Source organism: Pipistrellus kuhlii, unplaced genomic scaffold (assembly GCF_014108245.1).
Source record: "Pipistrellus kuhlii isolate mPipKuh1 unplaced genomic scaffold, mPipKuh1.p scaffold_m20_p_6, whole genome shotgun sequence".
NCBI lineage: Eukaryota > Metazoa > Chordata > Mammalia > Chiroptera > Vespertilionidae > Pipistrellus > Pipistrellus kuhlii.
The window spans coordinates 60,621,002-60,634,536 of NW_023425562.1; the positions used below are offsets into that span (position 1 = coordinate 60,621,002).

Consider the following 13,535-nt stretch of genomic DNA (forward strand, 5'->3'; position numbering starts at 1 on the left):
ACTTAAAATGGAATACTGATCTTCCAATGACACTTGTCAAGTACAGAAACCTTTGTGTAGATTTGAAAACAAAAATATGAGTATGGTGTATTTGGTAAAATAAAGTCTCTTGAAAAACATTAATACTCTACAATTATTTTCCCATCAAAATAGAACAGTGCCAAGTACATGCCTCTTCCAGGTACCAAATCTTTAAAACCAAATTGAAATTTTAAAACCACTTCTCCAAATAGCATTCTTCCGGTAGGCCGATGTCCTATTTTAGTTCATTTCCCGTTTCTGCTTGGTAGGGTTCATGGGATATTTCAAGAATCAATGGGTAATTAGGAATTGGGTGCCAATTTAGGTATTTGATTTGGAAACTGAGTCTTTGAAAACCATCAATTCCAAACACAGGGCAAGCTCTTCTTATTATGCTATCCCAGAAACTGGCAATAAGAAAATTCTAAAAACAGGTATAAATGCAGGAGCCAGGGCTGCAGGTGGAGTATACACAGCTGCCAGGAAAAGTAAGACACCTGCTCTGTCCTTGTGTACCCTCTGATGACTGGGGAAAGCAGAACACTACGGTCTGCTGTGTATAAGCCTGGGGAGTAGTTATAAAAAAGAGTGATTAAGAAGCTCTGTTGGGAGGCTTTTTAAAAGGGCATGCACAGTGGTCCCTGGTAGTAAGAAAGTAGCCCTAGCTTTTGTTAAATGTAAAAGACCACTGGAAAAGTTACACACCTGCCATAATCGGTCATTAACACCTTCGGAGACATTACTTCATCAGATACAGAATTAGTGGCCCGTTCTAGTCAGTTCAGCAGATGTCTATGAACACTGTGCTAGGCTGAGAGGCATCAGTCTCAACCCATGTGTGAAAAAGCGCCACTAGAAAATCTTATTAAATGGCTTGGCTAGAATAAGGATTACACATGCTATCACATCGTAAAATTGTTTAGAAATGTAGCTAACAAATAGTTTGAACTCTTTTTTTTTCTTCTTTCTTTCTTTCTATTTTTTTTTTAATAAGTAAAAGTTTATTTAGAAAGTCACAGAGGTAAAATAAGTGAGCCATGGAAGAAGTGATTCAGTAGGCTGTGTGGGCTCAGGAAACACATCACAGAGGCAAAAGAAGGGCCCTCAGAGCTTAGGAAAAAGAAAGCAAAGGTATATGCCTTGAAAGAAAGGCATGGTGTGCTCCAGAGAAAAGAGACAGCCATGCTGGGTCCTCAGGCCTAAGAGCTTTTTGTTGTTGTTGTTGTTGTTGTTAAATGTTTTTTGTTTGTTTGTTTTATATTTATCTTTATTGTTGAAGATATTAGAGAAGTCCTCAATTTTCCCCCTATTGCCCTGCTCCACCCTAGGCCTTCACCACACTATTAGCCAAATCCACTGATTATGCATACATATATATAAGTTCTTTGGTTATTCTCCGCCACCCCACCCCACTTCCCTCTCAGATCCTTCAGTCTGTGCCATGCTTCCATACCTCTGAGCCTATTTTGTTCATCAATTTATTCTGTTCATTAAATTCCACATAGGTGAGGTCATGTGGTACTTGTCTTTCTCTGACTGGCTTATTTTGATTATCATAATACTCTCTAAGTTCCTCCATGAGCTTTTAAGGGCAGGGAATTTAGGAGAGATCCCAGGGGAGAATATCAATAGCTTAAATGGAAGCTAACATTATTTTCTGTCAAATCCCTTGTAGGCACCTTCTATGTGCCAGACACTTGGCAAGAAGCTGGAATTAATATATGTACAAGATGAAGCATTCCTCACAATCTAGAATGGATAGTCAAGAAGAATATAAAAGCATGCTCACAAATCATTATAATGCTATAAGAACACACAAGTAGTCTCTAATTTGATCAGGATCCCATTAAGTTAGTTACTACCATTAGGGAGCAGCTAAGGCTATGACTGGTTTCATTGCTACCACCCACCTCCCATAGAAGTCATAAAAAGCTACTCTCTCTCTAGCTTCTTACCCCTACCTATTAGATACGGTTTCATCCTAAATTATGTTTTGCCTACACTTAGATGCATGAAGCTTTTATCATTCTTCCTATTATTATCTGGTGTTTACATAGAACCTTTCTTCCATGAGCTGCTACCACCTATGCATCTGATTATATTCCTGAGAGACTGAGAAGAGTCACTGCAGCCCCCGCTTCATGGAGGGGATATGAGATGGAGAGACATTAATGTTTTCTCTCAGAACAAAGACACAGAACCAGCCGAAACCAGTTTGGCTCAGTGGATAGAGAGTTGGCCTGCGGACTGAAAGGTCCCAGGTTCAATTCCGGTCAAGGGCATGTACCTTGGTTACAGGCATATACCCAGTAGGGGGTGTGCAAGAGGTAGCTGATCAATGTTTCTCTCTCATTGATGTTTCTAACTCTCTATCCCTTTCTCTTCTTCTCTATTAAAAAAAAAAATCAATAAAAATATATATTTTTAACCTTGAGAAAATGCAGAATATAAAACCTTTATTGCTGAACTGAAATGTTAATTCTTGATTACAACTATTTATATAACTGCTCCATGTAAGAATCACAGTAGTCAACATTTAGTACAATTTTATTACCATATATTTTTTAAGATCATTCATGGCACATTGTCCCTTAATCTGTAAATAAGCAGTTAATGGTGTTTTCAGAAATGACTATGAAACTGATGAAAGCTAAAATAATTTCAAAAGTCAAGTAGATATGAATCTTAGCCAGAGAGCTCCTTCATTTCTCATCTTCTATAAACAGCTTCACCAAGTCATTTGGAAAATCAGCCTAGATGTACACATAATAAACCACATTTCCTGTGCATTCTTGAAGTTGAACTTTCTCAAGAAGTGATTGAACAGCACCTGTCTTTGAAGATGGCAGTAAATAAGGCCTGATCCTGATAATCAAGCTCTGGTTCTAGATCAGTTTTCTGTGTTGGACTGGTCAGGAGTCACTTCCTCCAGCATCTTCATCAATGAATTTAAGTGATTATGCGTTAGTATTATCTTCTCTTTTAGCGCTGAAATCTTTTCTGGTAGAGGCATGTTGTGAATATCCATCTCAGATGCATTTACTATGGCTTTTGTTTTTTAGAGAAAGCATTCCATTTTGTCACTGGAAAGGCAGAAGTGACCTTTCAATGCACCCAGGGCAGCATAGGTAGAATACAGATGGAAACCAATGGGAATCTCACAGGAAGTACAGAATAAAAGGTTGTAAGTGCTGTCCTTGAGTAAACCTTCGATGCCAACAAGGAAGGGAGCTTCCGGAACAACGTTATTTGTGACCCTGGAGAAAACCACGGCCCCGAGGGACCGCGGGAGGTCCCAGGCGAAGTGCAACGAGACGCGGAGCACAGCGTGGCAGTGTGCGCACTGGAACACCGTGCACCGCTGGGGCCGCAGCCAGGCCTGCAGCCGCGGGCCTTACAGCGGCTCCTCCGTCCATAGCTCTGCGGAGCAGAGCGGCGAGGACCCCTTCACCACTGCGTGTCCCACTCCATGGACATCGTAAAAGAGGATCTGTCTAGTGTCTTAGTGCCATCCCAAACGTCAGCTTCCCGCAGTTTCGCGTACCGAGAGCGATGCTGCCTTGGCCGAGCAGCCATCTTCCCCAATAAAAATATATAAAAAATAAAATAAAATAAAAAGACGCAAAACCAGAACTCTAACTGAGGGGGCCCAGCACTCCACTTTCAGTTGTGTCGTAAGAAGTAAAAGATAAATACCACCAAGGAAAATGCCTTTTTCACCTCAAAGGACAAAAACTGGGGGCAAAAATAATAATAATAAATGAAACCCAAGGAGAAGTCTTTTTCAGAGATCTTGCCTCTTCATCTGAGAGAGGAATCTTGTCCTCTTCAAAGGATCATCACAAACAAACTACTCTCAAGAAAGATATAGATTTCAATGTCACCAACAGGATACAGCAGCTCCTACTACCTGGTTCCTGTTCTTGCCAAGAAATGTTTATCCTTAGCCAATCACCTCCCAGTTTTAACGAATGTTCTAGGCTGGATCACCCAGCTGCTGCTGCTGAGAAGAAAGTAACACGCTTTTACAGGATTCAGGCTTTTCTATGCTGAGAAGCTTAGGAAAGAATGAGAACTGTATGTTAAAATATCATGACTTTCCTCATTCAAAACAAATTGCATCCAGAGTCTTACAGCCTTCAGATTAGAAGGTGTAGAGAAGTTGGACAGAAAATCAATTGGTTGCATTTTCCCTCTCAGATACTTTCATCTAGTAGCAAAACTATCCACTTAAATACACGACCTACTCAGAATGAAAAAGTAAGGCCTGGGTCAAAGGTCCATCTGCTGAATGGAACTCATATGAGGGAAATCCAAGTCTTCTCAGCTCTCAATTTATCACACACACACACACACACACACACACACACACACACAAAGGCTCAAAATTTAGCATTTTAGTTCTGCCACCTAGAATATCTTCTTCCTAATTTGTTCATTTCCAGGAAATCCTACAAATATTTACAATCTGAAAGTGGAATAACACTTTCTAGATGCTCTCAGAAATCATGTGTGGTTTGATGTGACCATATCAACTTTATGGTCAAATACTGTGAGAGACTCAAAAATCCAAAAATCAGAATAATTGGTAAGCTTGAAAAGAGAATATAATGAAAGCCCAACTCCTGGGAAGTCCCAGTGGAGTTCTACATGAATTTACTTGTATTTAGCTATGATTATTGTAAACATTTTCTGGCTTATGGTCATCCCACAGATGAAGGAATTTTAGTATATCGGCAAACTTTCTCAATTTCTATGCTATCGCCATTAAACAACTCAAGAATAAGGGATCATACCTCTGAAACCTGGCCATAATCATAGACAGCCAGCCATTACCTGCTTAAATAATCTCATAACCACAACTTTCTTGTTTATGTAATGTATAAACATTCAGCAAATGCTATGAGGATCTCTGGCTACAGATCAACTTTATCCAAGAAACTCCCGACTGAAATTCTAACAGGGGAAACTGATAAAGACAACTGTCTTTCTCCTTAGATCTTCATATAAATACCAATACCCAACCTAGAAGAGAGAAACCAAGGCACTGGGCATTGTATCATTTAGATCAAGATCCAGACTCGTTCTCCAATATTTACAGAAGGCTGGGGGTGACTCTGCAAAACTCAGGGCAATGGTATTTTATTTCTCTGATCAGCAAATGTCACTCAGGGTCTTCGCAGAGTTATCTATGACCATTAGGGGTTAGGCAATAAGTGAGAGAAAGGAAAAGCAGTTTGACTTTTAGAGACTTAAGAAATTGTATTGCTGTTGTGATAGAGACATCAGGCTTATACATTCTTAGGAGGATGTATTACTCAAGGCTTCCTGGGAATAATAAGGATATCCCAAAATTATCTCAGAATAATACATTTCTAAGTAAAGCTGTTGTAAATTACACAAATATTTCTTCCATCACACCTGTTCAAAACCCTTTCTTGGTTTTAGCCTCTCCTCTTCACCTTAATAAAAGAGATGTTATCAGGGTGACAATCAGTATATCCTTAGGTTAGCAAATTTACCCCTTAATTCAGATAGCTTATAGTTGCAGGTCTTCATCAATGAGTAAGTTTTTATCATTTTGTGACTTTAGTATCAACCCATGAGCTGAGAATGAATCTTCTGCCACATCTTGATTTTCAAGGTGTCTATGGCTCTCCACCCCAATCATGCCCTGAAAATAAATAGCATCTGATATAACCAATAGATTATGACACAAAGAAAAGGGGTTATACTGGTTGAGTCTTAGTTTAAATAAAGAATCATATCTAATAAAAGAATAATATGCAAATTGACCATACATCCGCTACACCCACAAGTGAATATGAAAATAAACCCAACAAAGATGGCTGTGGCCACAGAAAGCAAAAGGGAGCCTTGGATTTCCCTGGCAATGGAGGAAGTCAAGATTTCCACCTGTCCTTGCTGGCCCAGGCCTTCACTCAATGCTACAAAGTTTCATTGATAGAAGATAAATAAATCCCAACAAAAATGGTGGCAGCCATGGAACTGGAAAGAATAGATACCAGGGCCTCCTCTTGGGTTGATGGGAGTTGTGGCTGGCCTGCAAACCATCACAGGCTCCTCACCCAAGCCATCCTACACCCCAAGGGAACTCCACCCTGATCTGGGACACCCTTCAGGGCAAACCAGCCAGCCCCCATCTATGCTCCAGGCCTCTATCCTATCTAATAAAAGAGTAATATGCAGATTTACCATCACTCCAACACAAAAGATGGCCTCCCCCATGTGGTCAAAGATCCTGTCCCCATGTGGAAACAACATGGCCACCACAAGATTTTCAGCAGGGGAGGGCGGTTGGGAGGGACCAGGACTGCAAGGGAGGGCAGTTAGGGGTGACCAGACTGGCAGGAGAGCAGTTAGGCATCAATCAGGCTGGCAGGAGAGTGGTTAGGGGGTGGTCACGCTAGCAGCCAGAAGTGGTTAGGGGCAATTAGAAAGGCAGGCAGGTGAGCAGTTGAGCGCCAGCAGTCCTGGATTATGAAAGGCAGTCGGACATCCTTCGAGGGGTCCAGATTGAAGAGGGTACAGGCTGGGGTGAGGGCCACTCCCCTCTCCCGTGCATGAATTTTGTGCACCAGGCCTCTAGTTTGATTATAAGAAGGGTCTATGGCGAGGACACCAAGATGGTGGCATAGGGTAGACACCCGAATGCAGCCTATCACAACAAATTTGAAGTTAGAACTGAAAAACAGGGGAAGCATTGCCCTGAAGTGCCAGACGGCTAGCTGAGAGGAGGCTCTGCCATCTGGGAAGGCGAGAGAAGGCACGCTGAACCTCAGGAACTGTGAAGGTACGGAGAATTGTGTGCTCGAAAAGGAGCTGGCTTACTCCCAGTGCGGGGAGAGGAAGGGCAGGACCGAGATTGCGGCTGACTTACTCCTGGCGCGCAGAGAGGGTGGGCCGGCTGAGTTCGCTACTGGCTTACTCCCGGTGCGAGGAGAGGACGGACAGCTAACGCGCAACTGGCTTTCTTATTCAAGAGGAAAACAGAATCAGCCTATTGCTTTGATAGACGGCCCCAGACAGGGAGAGGCCAGACTGTCAGGCAGTGGGCAGAGATCTCTCAGAGGTGTGTGAAGCCAGAGGCCATTACTGCGGGACTTGGGGAGGAGCCCAAGGGAAAACAGTTTGTCTGCACCAACCTGAGACTCCGCCCAATCTCTGGATGAGCACAGAAGCTCTCCCAGAGGCTGGCTTTCTCTAAGAAGGGACTGGCAGGAATCCAAAGCTTGTCTGTGCCTTTACCAAAGAGGTGAGCGCACCTGCAACCAATCTTCTGAAACTCTCCGAGAACAGGTCTTTTCTAAGGCGAGACTGACAGGGAACCAAAGATTTTCTGCGCCACCCCGAGACCCCGCCCTATCCAAGCAGAGTACAGAAGCCCTCCTAGCTGAGACTCTGCTGATCCTCACAGCCAATTGGCTTGGAGATCAAAGCTTCCCAGTGATACCAACAATAAGCAAGGCTTAACAACAAGACTGCACACACAGCCCACAAAGGGCTACACCAAGACTGTCCACTGCAGGTAACTGGGAAGGCTGTGCTACTGGGCTCTACCAGAACATCTAGAACACAAAGCTATTCCATCAAATCAGGGAAACAACTAAAATGCAGACAAGAGGAAGGAGACAAAGGAAGGAGATAGAGGAAAAGAAAAGATTGGACATTGAGTTCAAAACTACAGTTATAAAGTTATTCAACAATATCCTAAAAAAGACAGATAAAATAAATGAGACCTATGAGGATATGAAAAGGGAGCAACTAGAAATAATAAGGGATCAACAAGAAATGAAGAAAACATTGTCTGAAATAAAAAATATTATACAAAGTCCTAAAAACAGACTGGAAGATCGCAAGAATCAAGACAAAGATTTAGAACACAAAGAGCCAGAGGACACTCCTCTGCAGAAGGGAGAAGATAAGAGAATCCAGAAAGTTGAAGATAGTGTAAGAAACCTCTGGGACAATTTCAAGTGAAACAACATCAGAATTATGGGGATTCCAGAAGAAGAGAGAGAGCAAGATACAGAAAGAATACTGAAAGAAATAGTGACAGAAAACTTCCCTCACCTGGGGAAAGAAATAGACTTACAAGTCCAGGAAGCCTGCAGAACCCCAAACAAAAGGAATCCAAGGAGGACCACACCAAGACACATCATAATTAAAATTCCAAGAGCAAAAGACAAAGAGAGAATATTAAAAGCAGCAAGAGAAAAGCAGGTAGTTACCTATAAAGGAACACCCATACAATTGTCAGCTGATTTCTCAACAGAAACCATGCAGGCCAGACTGGAATGGCAAGAAATATTCAAGGTGATGAATAGCAAGAACCTACAGCCAAAAATACTCTACCCAGCAAAGCTATCACTCAGAATCAAAGGACAGTTAAAGAGCTTCACAAATAAAAAAAAGCTAAAAGAGTTCATCACTGCCGAACCAGATTTATATGAATTGCTGAAGGAAGTTATTTAGGAAGAAGAAGAAGATAAAGATAAAAATTATGATCAACAAGTACGTAACTATCAACAAGTGAATCTAAAAACCAAGGGAATTAAAAAAATCTGATGAACAATATTAACTGGTGAATATAATAGAATCAGAGGTATGGAAGGGGAGTGGACTGACGATTCTCGGGGAAAAGGGGAGTGAGGGTGCAGGAAGAGACTGAACAAAAACTGTGCACCTATGGATGAGGACAATGGGGGATGGGGATGAGGACAATGGGGGATGGGGAACCTGGTGGAGGGGAGCAATTGAGGGGGGGAAGAGGATCACATTTGTAATAATCTGAACAATAAAGATTTATTAAAAAAAAAAAAAAAAAAAAGAAGGGTCTATGGCATTGTCTTACCTTGAAGAGCAATATGTAAAAATACAAACCAGAGTAGCACTCCCTCCAGATTCTCTATTCCTATGCAAGATTCAGACTTGATTCCCCTTCCTGAATAAAGTTCACCATTTAGCCAAGAAGCTCATTTTATAATATTCTCCTCATACATATCACTGAGTGATTTACTTGTGTTTTCTTAACTGAAGGATTTTCTACTAAACAGGAACAAAGGAGCTATTTCTAACACTCAACAATCCACTTGTTTTCTGGAGGCACTTAATTTTCTTAACGGGACTCAGATGAAAATAGGAACAGTATCAAAGACCTATCTCAAAATGCAAATGATAACCTCCAGCTTATTCTATCCAATGACCAATAATTAGCAAACCCAGGATACTATTTCTTTTGAAGGAATAGTATCTGGAGGGAGTGCTACTTCAAGGTGAGACAATGCCATAGACCCTTCTTATACTCAAACTAGAGGCCTGGTGCACAAAATTCATGCACGGGAGAGGGGAGTGGCCCTCACCCCAGCCTGCACCCTCTTCAATCTGCACCCCTCGAAGGATGTCCGACTGCCTTTCATAATCCAGGACTGCTGGCTCTCAACTGCTCACCTGCCTGCCTGTTAAAACAAATGGTTCTCAAAACAGCCACACATTAGAATCAGCTAAGGGAATTTCAAAATTCATACCCATAACTCCTTAGACCATTTAAGTAGGAATTTTGGGGGTAGGGTTCAGGCTTCAGTATTTTCTGAAGTCCCACTGGTGACTCCAGTGTAATCCAGGATTAAAAAACAATGTCTTAAGCTTGAGTGCTAGGTTCAAACTTGAGAGTGTATGTCAGAATCACTCGGAGGACGTGTTGAAATACAGACCTATGGACCTCAACCCCAGAGTTTCTGTTAAGTAGGCTAGGGATGGAACCCAAGAATTTGCATTTCCAACAAGTTTCCAAGTGACCCTGAAGCTGATGCTTTTAAATGTGGGGACCACACCTTGAGAGTCAGTGTCTTACAGGAGTATGCTAATCTGTTATGCAGAAGAAATAATGCTCATTTGTTCACATTTTTGAGAAACTGGTTTAATACAAACAGCCGTTTTGAATAGTATTATATGATCTTTAATTTGACAAACTAATGGAAATACTAGTGACGGTGCCAAAGAGCAAGTCTTAATGGATTCATTTCCTTCATTTCCCTCCCGATTATAGAAGAAATCCAACTCATAAAATATAACTGAGATGTTTAAACAAACCACTTATGTGGTACTTAGGTGAAATTGTAACCCTTGTAAAATAGCTCAGGTTATAATCAAGTTCATGAAGTATCTGGTTGGTTTCACCAGCTTACTCGAAAATTTGAGCAGCTGAGCATCACAGAAAGAGAATTGTGCAACTTAATCTTGATTGGCAAAATGATAATAATTCAAGAAATTTACCTAGTTCATAATGCTTTTCTCATTCCCAAGGAAATAACTTCCTTACAATTTTTGTAAAATCCCCCAAATTTCTGGCTTCTATACCTGAGGGACATCATACTAGTTCTTTCATGTGACAATCATATGTCTTGATATCATTGTATCAAATTCATTTCTACCTTTTTGGAGTTTTGATTTTTACTAATGTCCTTAAAAATAATTTTCAAGGGATTTGTAGGCAAATGTTCACATCATCATCTTTATTCATAAAAAAAAAGCAAACAGAAAAGAACACAAATATTCATCAATAATCAAATGATGGCATATTTATACAATAAAACACTATACAACAATAAAACAATAAAAGATTAACTGTTGTATCATATAACATGATGAACCCCATAGATGCAATAGTAGTAAAAGAAGCCAATCAGAAGCCAGTCAGTCATAAAAGAGTTCTTTTTGTATGATCAATTTATATGAAGTTCAAGAACAATCAAAATTAATTAATAGCCATAAAATTCAGAAGAGTAATTGCCTTTGAGGGGTTATTGACTGGTAGGAAATACAAAAAAAGTTTTCTGTAACACTGAAGTACTTTTTATCTTATTCTAGGTAGTAAAGTGGTTACATGCATATGCAAACATTAATTGAACCTATGATATATGCATTTATATGATATAACTTAACTGACCATTTTAATTTCCAAATTGCATTAATTTAAGAAATTACTTTTTGTGAAATATTCCTCAGACCCAAATTCAAAATCTGCTTACATGCTGGAATTTTATCATTGTTAATGGTGGGCCTAATATGAAAAATAGCCTGAAATATTTGCTTATAAAGTCAAATGTGAAAGACTTCCATCTAAACAATCTTTCCTCTTCTTCAATTAATTCTTAAGTTCTTTTTAATTATCACCTAAATAAAATTAAGGTATAAAATGCTATAATTCAAAGACAAAGAGAATAAGGAAGATAGAGTCTTTATCAGAAGACAAAAGATTTCAACAGGTTTTAGAAGGTAGAAAGCAGATGAAAGAAGGTAAGTGAGTTAGCAGATGCAGGAAAAAATGCAGCCTAAAGTCACTGTAAAAAAAAAAAAATGGGGGGGGGGAGTATGGAAAGTGGAAGGAATAATTTTTACTGAAGAATCCTAGAAAGCAAGGCACTCAGAGGCACCATTCATGGTGGTCAAAATTGGCATAAAAGACAAGATGTGGGGCTTAAAAATAAAGGAGGTTATTACCTGAAGGACTATATACAAAATGCTGGAGACCAAACTTCTAGTTCCCATACAGTTGATAAAAACTTTCTTCTCTGAAGAAACTAAGTTGCCTAATAATTCTACCTAATAAAAGAGTAATATGAAAATTAACAATCACTCCGCTACACCCACAAGCCATGCCCACCAGCCACGCCCACCAGCCTATCAGAGTAAATATGCAAATTAACCCCAACCAAGATGGCTGCAGCCACAGAAAGCAGTTGAGAGGCTTGCATTTTCCCCAGCAAGGGAGGAAACCAAGCTTTCCACCTGCCCTGGCAGGCCTAGGCCTCCACTCAAGGCTACAAAGTGTCAATTATATAAATCCAAACAGAAATGGCAGCAGCCGTGGAGCAAGCAGGGGGCTTGGCTCCACTCTAGGCTACAAAGTTTGAATTGTAGAAGATAAATAAATTCCAGATACCAGGGCCTCTGCTTGGGTCGCCAGAGGGTGTGGCTGGCCAGCAAACCACTATAGGCCCCTTGCCCAGGCCACCCCATACCCAAAGGAACCACCACCCTGATCCGAGACACCCTTCGGGGCAAAGCAGCTGGGCCTCACCCATATACCAGGCCTCTATCTTATTTAATGAAAGAGTAATATGCAGATTGACCATCACTCCAACACACAAGATGACTGCCCCTATGTGGTCCAAGATCCTGCCCCCATGTGGACACAAGATGGCCACTACAAGATGGGGAGGGCAGTTGGGAGGCACCAGGCCTGCAAGGGAGGGCAGTTGGAGGCAATCAACCCTGCAGGGGAGGGCAGTCAAGGTTGAGTAGGCCAGCAGAGGAGGGAAGTTAGGGGCAAACAGGGTGGCAGGGAAGCAGTTAGACATCAATTAGGCTGTCATGGGAGTGGTTAGGGGTGATCAGGGTGGCAGGCAGAAGTGGTTAGGGGCAATCAGGAAGGCAGGTAGGTGAACATCCCTTCAACTGCAGTTGAACATCCCTTGAGGGATCCCAGATTGAAGAGGATGCAGGCTGGGCTGAGGGACACCCCCCAACCCCGTGCATGAATTTCATGCACCGGGCCTCTAGTAATAACATAAAAAATACTTCTTGCATACTATGAGTCCCCAATTAAATGTCTGCTTACAACCCAAATAATCACCCTAATGTAAATTCCACTCATAAGACTTACCAAAACAAATATAGCTGCCAATAAGTTTTAGTGCCTCACTCTTAATATGAAACAGATAACCAAGGACCACCAAATACTATAATATGCTCCCAACATAAAAATAAAAAAAGAAAGAGAAAGATGAACATGAGCAGGAAGGAAACAGAACCTCCAGAAAACATCAAGTAAAACTTCATTAAAAGTGCTAATTGGTGTGCAAAAATGAAAAGTGGGAAGTTATTATATTTACAAAATAAGAAAGACATGTGTTCTTTTTAATAATGAAGAGTAAGCAATTTTTGGAAATTAAAAACATAATAATAAAAATAAAAATTCAAGAACTAAGAAGATAATGTCAAGGAAGCATCTAGAAAGTATAAAAAAGAACAGAGAAATAACAGGTCTTTTGGAAAATTAACATGGGAAGAAGGCATTCTAGATGGAGAAAAAAGGAAAAAAGATGGAATGGAATTCATTAAAAAAAAATCATATGAAAGATATTACCAAAAGTAATAGCCAAGTATTTCTTAATTAGAAAAAGTCAGAACAATAAAGGATAATTAAATGAAAATGGCATACCAATGCACATCTTCATGAAGTTTAAGAACCCAGAAATAGATAGGCTTATGGAACGGCAGAGTGAAGATGTCCAAGAACCTGCTCTCCTACCAAAACAATGAAAATACTGGTAAAACAACTAAAACCAATTAATTTTAGAACTCTTGAAACTAACCAAAACCACTGAACTGAAAAAACTTGCTTGTCTAAGAGAAATGACAGACATATCTCATTAAAACAGTAGAGCTGGTGGCATTTAACTTGAGGCTATTTTAACTATGCTCGTCCT

General features: G+C 40.5%; 1 pseudogene; it reads right to left on the reverse strand.

Moving 5' to 3' along the window:
* Positions 1 to 2,880: 2,880 nt before the first annotated feature.
* Positions 2,881 to 3,597, reverse strand: LOC118707965 (annotated as a pseudogene).
* Between the last annotated feature and the right edge of the window lie 9,938 nt (positions 3,598 to 13,535).